General features: G+C 57.8%; 1 protein-coding gene across 5 annotated transcripts in view; it reads right to left on the minus strand.

Moving 5' to 3' along the window:
- The window catches only part of TRAF5 (TNF receptor associated factor 5), a 46,113-nt gene extending 40,098 nt beyond the window's left edge, over positions 1-6,015 (minus strand). For 3 of the 5 annotated variants that reach the window (XM_045982090.1, XM_045982085.1, XM_045982086.1), the window contains exon 1: positions 5,905-5,987. The gene's annotated coding sequence lies outside the window, so the exon portion shown is untranslated. Of the gene's footprint in view, positions 1-3,854; positions 5,117-5,904 lie in introns of those variants that run through there. The other 2 variants (XM_045982084.1, XM_045982087.1) reach the window with 2 other exon arrangements.
- Positions 6,016-6,430: the final 415 nt, after the last annotated feature.

The raw sequence follows: 6,430 nt of genomic DNA on the forward strand, positions 1-6,430 counted from the left end.
AATTAGCAGAGTAAAACAGGAGGCACTCTAGGCAGAAGAAAGGAGGTGAAGAGAGGAACAGATACGTCAGATCAGATAGAAATCGAGCCCTTTAACAAAGCCAAGCAGAACTGACATTGAGAGGACCAAGCATTTCGGCTGCAGGGCGGAAGACACCGGCGCCAGAGAAGTCACACTTGTTGGAAGGATCCGGCATCAGGGAAGGGAACGCTTGAAGTCACACATCTGGAATTACTGTCAAGGAAGGATTGAAAGAATTTAGTGTCTGGCTGTCCACAGCTAATACCCACGGGGTCGGACATTCTCAAAAAGGCCTCCAGAAGCGCCACTGGGCCGTTGAAGCAACATCCCAAATTATCGGCTTTTCAAATAAAACCTCAATATGAGGAAGTCGGTCTGCTCCAGAATAATCTATTTCCCATCCACGAAGGGCAACTGTTCCCTCCTTCCTCTATTCCCATGTGAAATGCCTTTGCCCACAGTCCAATACCCCCTCCCGTCCTTCCTGTCCGCTTCTCCTCACGCCTTTGGAGGGCTTCCTGGCATAACCCCACCCAGCTGTTGAATCACTTCTTCGATTCTGCAACTTTCTGTAACACTGACGTCTTCCGTCTTTGTTAACTTATTTGCCTGGAACCCAGGGAAGCATGGTGAGTTTTCCCGGGGCACATCACAGGTGTCTGTCCGGCCTCTTCCTCAGAATCTTCATGTCAGGAAGGCAGAAGCGGCACTTTCATGAGTGTTTGGCTTTACCTTGGCATCAAGGGTTCCTCTAAAGGAAGGCTCAGCACACAGATTGATTGTTCCAACCCCCTCCCAATTGGGGGGTTGGGGCGGGCTCGGACTGACAGCTTGCACCCCGTCAACTTCACTCCACACGCCGCTCTGACTGCGTAGCTAGACCCCACTGCAGGAACAGCTCTACTCCTGGTAATCAAGCCAGTGGCTTTTTTTTTTTTTTTTCTTTCCAAACCCCTTCTATGTCGTCTGCTGGGTCCTTGAGTCACCTCCCTACCTAGCACTAGTTTCCCTCCGGGGTGGCAGCTGCTCTGCCCGAAGATTAGTCTAGAGACTGGCACCCTGCCCCTGAAACCTACTCCCTGGGGCCGGGTCTCCACTATCTGCTGTTACCTGCCCTCCTCTCTGCCCTCTGCCTGCCAACGGCTTGTCCCGGCTTCTCCCCACCGTGCCCTGCCCTGTCCCAGCTCACCTGTCCCCAGAGACTGAGGTCTGCGGGGTGTAGAACTTGCAAAGCGACAGCACCAGGCTAGTTTAAATGACGGTCTGCCCTGGTGCTTGGCAGTTCTTCTGTTTGTCTGTTTTTAATTTAAATCTGAATGCCTTTAGGCTAGACACACATTTTGCGCTTCCCCAGAGACCCCACAACTCCCTACTGTTATCCCATACATGGAAGTAGAAAACCAGCTTTACTGAGTACCCAGCCAGACACCAGGCTCTGTGTACATATTGGCTCATTTAATCCTTTCACCAACCTCAAGCGAGCGACGCTACAATCTCTCTGTGGAAACACGGAGGTTCCTGGAAGTTCACCAACTTGCCCAGCACACACAACCACAACCAGCAAGCCATAAATGCAGATTTGAACTCAGAGTTCCCAGCTTTTGAAAGTCCACACTATCTCCACTACGCAGCAGGTGGGAGAGGGGCTCCCGAAACATCATGGTGAAGATTTTGTGTGTCACAAATCAAACCGCCAGGAAAAGAGGTGGGGTAGAGACAGAAAGCTCTCCTTAAGGGTGTTGGTTTCAGCCTTGGGAGGCCAGGAGGGCTCTAGGGAGAGGAGGATAGAGGCTCAGCCTGAGGGCACAGCCGGGGACTCATACCAGCATCTGCAGGGCCGGAGGAAGATGAGAAGCTCAGAGTGAAGGACAGAGGCATCCGTGGGGACAGGGGGGACCCTCCGAGAAGATGGGCAACAGCTGCAGAGCAGGCTGGCGACTGAGGATTACCAGCCCCAGAACCCCTCGAGCAATCTGAGCGGCACGGCAGGTGCATGGCGCTAAGTGAGGAATACAGCCTAAGTGCAAAGGCTGGCTGCCCTTTCCAGAAGCTTCTCAGTGAAAGGGAGAGAACAGGGGTTGCAGAAACACAGGGTTTTCCCGTTTAACAGAGGCTAAGCTAGTGGGGCAGAGGAAGGAGTCAGTGGTCAGGGAACAAGGGAGGGAACCTGGCATCGGCGGTGTAGGTGGAGAAGGTGTTCTCCCGTGGGTCAGGAGAGTACCTTTTCCCTGAGAGAAAACAGGTCATGGGGGAAATCCCAGGAATGTTCTGAACTGGTGAGCAGAGAAGCTGGTGGAGCACGGGTCCAGCCATGAGGCGCAGGGAATTGCTGAAAGTGAGACGGGTCCCCCTTTCCTGCTCACACCCCCTGGGAGGGGCGCTCCCCACGGACCCTGCAGGTACACACCCATGTCCCCCGCTCTTGCTACTGCCCTACCCTGGCACACACCCTCCCCTGCCTCCTGCTAACAACGAGCAGACTCATCGCTGTCCCTACAAATGGATTTTGAATTGTTCTGTCAGGACTAATGAGTATTTTCACTTTTATTTCCTCTCTGGTCCTCTAGTCCACTTCCTCACAAGACAGGGCCTGCCGGGGGCCACATGGATCCAGGGCTGTCTGACCCTCCAAATAAAGCTTCCCTCGGGGCAAAGCAACAAAGTCTGTGGAGCCTAACCCTGGCCTCAGCCAGGGCAGGAAGCCTCCCACCCTGGGGATCACTTCTGCCCCTGGGACATGTTCTCTCCCCCAACACACACACACACACACACACACACACACACACACACACACCTTGGCTGCGATGATGACTTCTGCCCCAGAGAGCCCAACACACACACACACACACACACACACACACCTTGGCTGCGATGATGACTTCTGCTCCAGAGAGCCCTCAGTGACAAAGCTCTTGAGAGACAGCGTCTGCCACTGCTTCCCCTTCCCTTGGTCTGGTAGCTCTTAAAGACCGCGGTACAGGGAGTAAGGCATCAGGCCGCCTTTGATGAATGCCTTTCAGGTTCCCTGCCGCTCCTCCCATCCAGAATCCTGACTTCCCCTAGCTGAAATAACCGGAGAGCACAGCACTTAGAGTTCAAGGACTTGGGCTGGGTCCTGGCTGGTGCCTACATTCTGTGAGATCGTTCCAGTCCCTTCTGACCCCAGCCTGCAGGCCCCTAAGTGGAAGGAACAGCCCCGGCCTCTCCCTTCTCTCAGGGAAGCAGGAAGAGGTTAACCAGTAAGAGAGGCTATTTTCAAATTGCCCAGGGCTCTTCTGATTTCTGGGATCTAAGCGAGTGCCGCTGGCAGCGCGTCCTCTCTAGGGCCCCACCTGGCACCTGCTCCCCAGCCATCAGCCCCTACCAGCTCCGAGCCCAAGAGAGACATATCTCAGATGCATTCAACACAGACATCTGTTTAGGTCTCTCGTATGCCAGACTCCAGAATACAAACAAGAAGGGACACAGGTCTTGCCCCCAGTCCACTCCACTGGGCAGAGCAGGCGTCTGTTCACACGCTGGCCAGGGCAGAGTCTCCAGAACCTGCTCCACGTCGGTGGGAACAGACCAGACGTGCATCATCAAAGCCTGGCCGAGGAGGAGGCAGGCAGGTCTTGCTCTCTGAGAAACCGGGGCGGGGGCCTGGAGCCAGACACCAGGCCCAACACGGGAGCCTCAAGGGCTACTACACGCCGTGCTTTATCCTCACCATCTGGGAGATGTAGACAATAATCCTGCTTTGGCCTGGCTGGCTAGGATAGCATGGAGGACAAACGAGAACAGTGATGAGAAAATGCTTTAAAAAGCAAAGAGTTTCATAAAAAGGGACTTACTTTTCTTCAGGGTCCTCTGCAGTGAAGCTGAGATAATCACAGAAGGTCTGCTTGTCTAAACGCCGACGAGCCTTTCCCACGGCCAGCCTGACAGGACTGACTCAGAGGCACCCAGCTCCCTCGCTCTGCACATCACCCCCCCACCCCCCACTGAAATAGCCCACTTACTGCACTTGCTACTTTCAGTGGACGGGGCCTCCTCTCCTTTCCCTCTTCTTCCCACTGCCCTGCCACCCACGGCCAATGGGCACTCAGGGGATGGCTTGCTGACAGACGGACACACTGTCCATCTTACTCCCCTTGCCTCAGCCCTCAGCCCAGAGGACTTGAGAACATCGCCTCCTCCATCACCACCCCTCCAGCAGGAAGGACACCCAGAGGCTGGCTCAGATAGGAGACTTTCTTCTGCTTCTGTCTAGGACCAGGGGAGGGAGGTTCCAGGATGAGTTCCAACCCATTCCGCAGAGTTCAAAACAAAACAACAACAAAACCAAGAAAGAGTCTACAGGGGCTGGCTCCTTTCTGCTTGCATCTCACATCCATCTTTCCTGCCGCAATGTCTGTCCTGTGCAAACTGGAGAACTGGGGGAGGAGAGTTCAGGTGTGGTTTTCACCCAAACCAGCCACAGCGCTAACGCCCTCCCATCCGCCAAGTGAGAAAGGCACAGCGGCCAGCAGCACTGCGGATCTGGGAGGTCCGACCTGGCCTTTCCCGCCTAAAACTCCCTCACAGGCACTGACCATGCCCTTTCTACTCTTCACTGTGTTTGCATTTTGTCTTCCAGAGCCCTTTCCAGATGCAAACGCCCCTGGAGGAAGAAACCGTATTCCACGGTCCCCAGCCACACAGCACCTGTGCCCAATAAATATTTACTGAATTAAATTGGTTACTAGATCCGCGTCCTCACAAGCAGACTGGTCAGAGCCCAGGGTGTGGCTGCAGGGACCGCCTGGGCGGGGAGCCACGCCTCCCTCCACCTACAGCACCGCTCGCCCAGAGCCGCCCTGCAGCCTCAGCGAGATAACTTGAGTCCGGAGAAAGTAAATCTGAAATAGCCAAATATGGAAACTCTGCAGGAGGGGCAGAACCCGCCGAGAAAGCAGGCAGCGGCAGAGCTGCGCAGCAGGGTGAACCACAAGACTGTGGCCCCAGGATTCACTGAAAAGTCTCACAACTGCCAAAACGCTGCAGGGCAGGACCAAGGCGGAGGCAATCTGATCTGGAAAACCCAGATTCCACCAATTCTCTGGGTGTCCCTGGGCAACTCACTTCACCTTCCCGAACCTTGGTTTCCTCCAAGACCCCTCCGAGCTCAGCGAGGGTCTGCGTGTGCAGGGTCGTGCTCGTCTCGTGCTGTGCTGTGTTCCCAACTGAGCACACCCAACCCAACAGTCTGCGGAGGTTTCCATTCATTCCCATATTCCGGTTCCATTCCGGAGGGCTCGGGTTGGAGAAGCCCTGCAGAGGTGGAGGGGGTGCCCAAGGGCACGCAGGGAGCGCCCGGGATTTGCAGAGCGTGCGCCCCGGGCTCACCTGAAACCCGCCCTGCGTCCCCCAACCTGAACCCGGTCCCTCCAATCCACAGCCGCGCCCTGGAGCAGCTCCCCAGCTCGGGGCCCCCAGTTGCATCCACACCACAGCCTTCCCCTGCTTAGAAAACCCGCTCCGAGCCGCCGAGCCCAGCTGTCTCCCACACCCGCCTCCGCACCCCCTCGCCCGCGGCGGCGGCCACCTGCCCCGCGGGCCGCCCCGGCCCGTCCGCCTCGCGCCCACCGCCCGCGCCCTCCCCGCACGAGTCTGAGCGCCGGTCGCGGGACTCGCTAACGCGAGCGGGGCGGGAGGGGCGGGAGGGGCGGGAGGGCCCGGGGCCCCAGCAGTCCGGCGTCGGGCGCGGGGAGAAGGCTGCGGGGCTCGTGCCGCTGCGGCGCTTTCGGTTTCAAAGCAAACCGGACGAGCCGACGAGCGCTCCTCGGCCCCCTCACCCCAGCCCTACAGCCGCGGGGCTGGTCGCCGCTGCCACCGCCGGGGCGGCGACCGGCCGCGACTCACGTGTGGCTCCGCGCGGGGCGTCCGCCGGCGCCGGTCCGCAGGCGCGCGGCTATCCCGGGCAGCGGCCGGCGGCGAGGCGGGGGCGAGGCTCTCAGCCCCAGAGCCCTGCGCGCCGAGCCCGGCCGGGGGAAGGAGGAGGCGGTCCCGGGACCCGGGACGGGAGGGGCCTGGGGCGGGGCCCGCGAGCGGTCGGGGCTAGGGGCGCAGGCCGGGGGGAAGGGCGGAGGCGCAGGAAGGTGCTGGGTAGAGCGCCGAGCAGCGAGATCCAACCAGCCCTCGCTAGAATCCCAAGCACTTAGAAATAAAAAGCATTTCCGATTTTCCTCAAGTGCCTTCGAACTGTGCACACCGTACCTTCAACCTGGGACGACCCAGCTCAGCCAACGCTTCTTCATGCTTTGACCCCAGTAGCTCAAGTTCTCAGGTCTGGTTCCAATTAGTCCTTCTTGATCTTCCTTTAGCAGTAGCTCAAATTTGCCAGACCTCTTCCTTGCTGCTGGGCTAGCAATCCCTTAGAGAGGTCGAG

The sequence above is a fragment of the Meles meles genome, chromosome 17, assembly GCF_922984935.1.
Source record: "Meles meles chromosome 17, mMelMel3.1 paternal haplotype, whole genome shotgun sequence".
Classification (NCBI taxonomy): Eukaryota; Metazoa; Chordata; class Mammalia; order Carnivora; family Mustelidae; genus Meles; species Meles meles.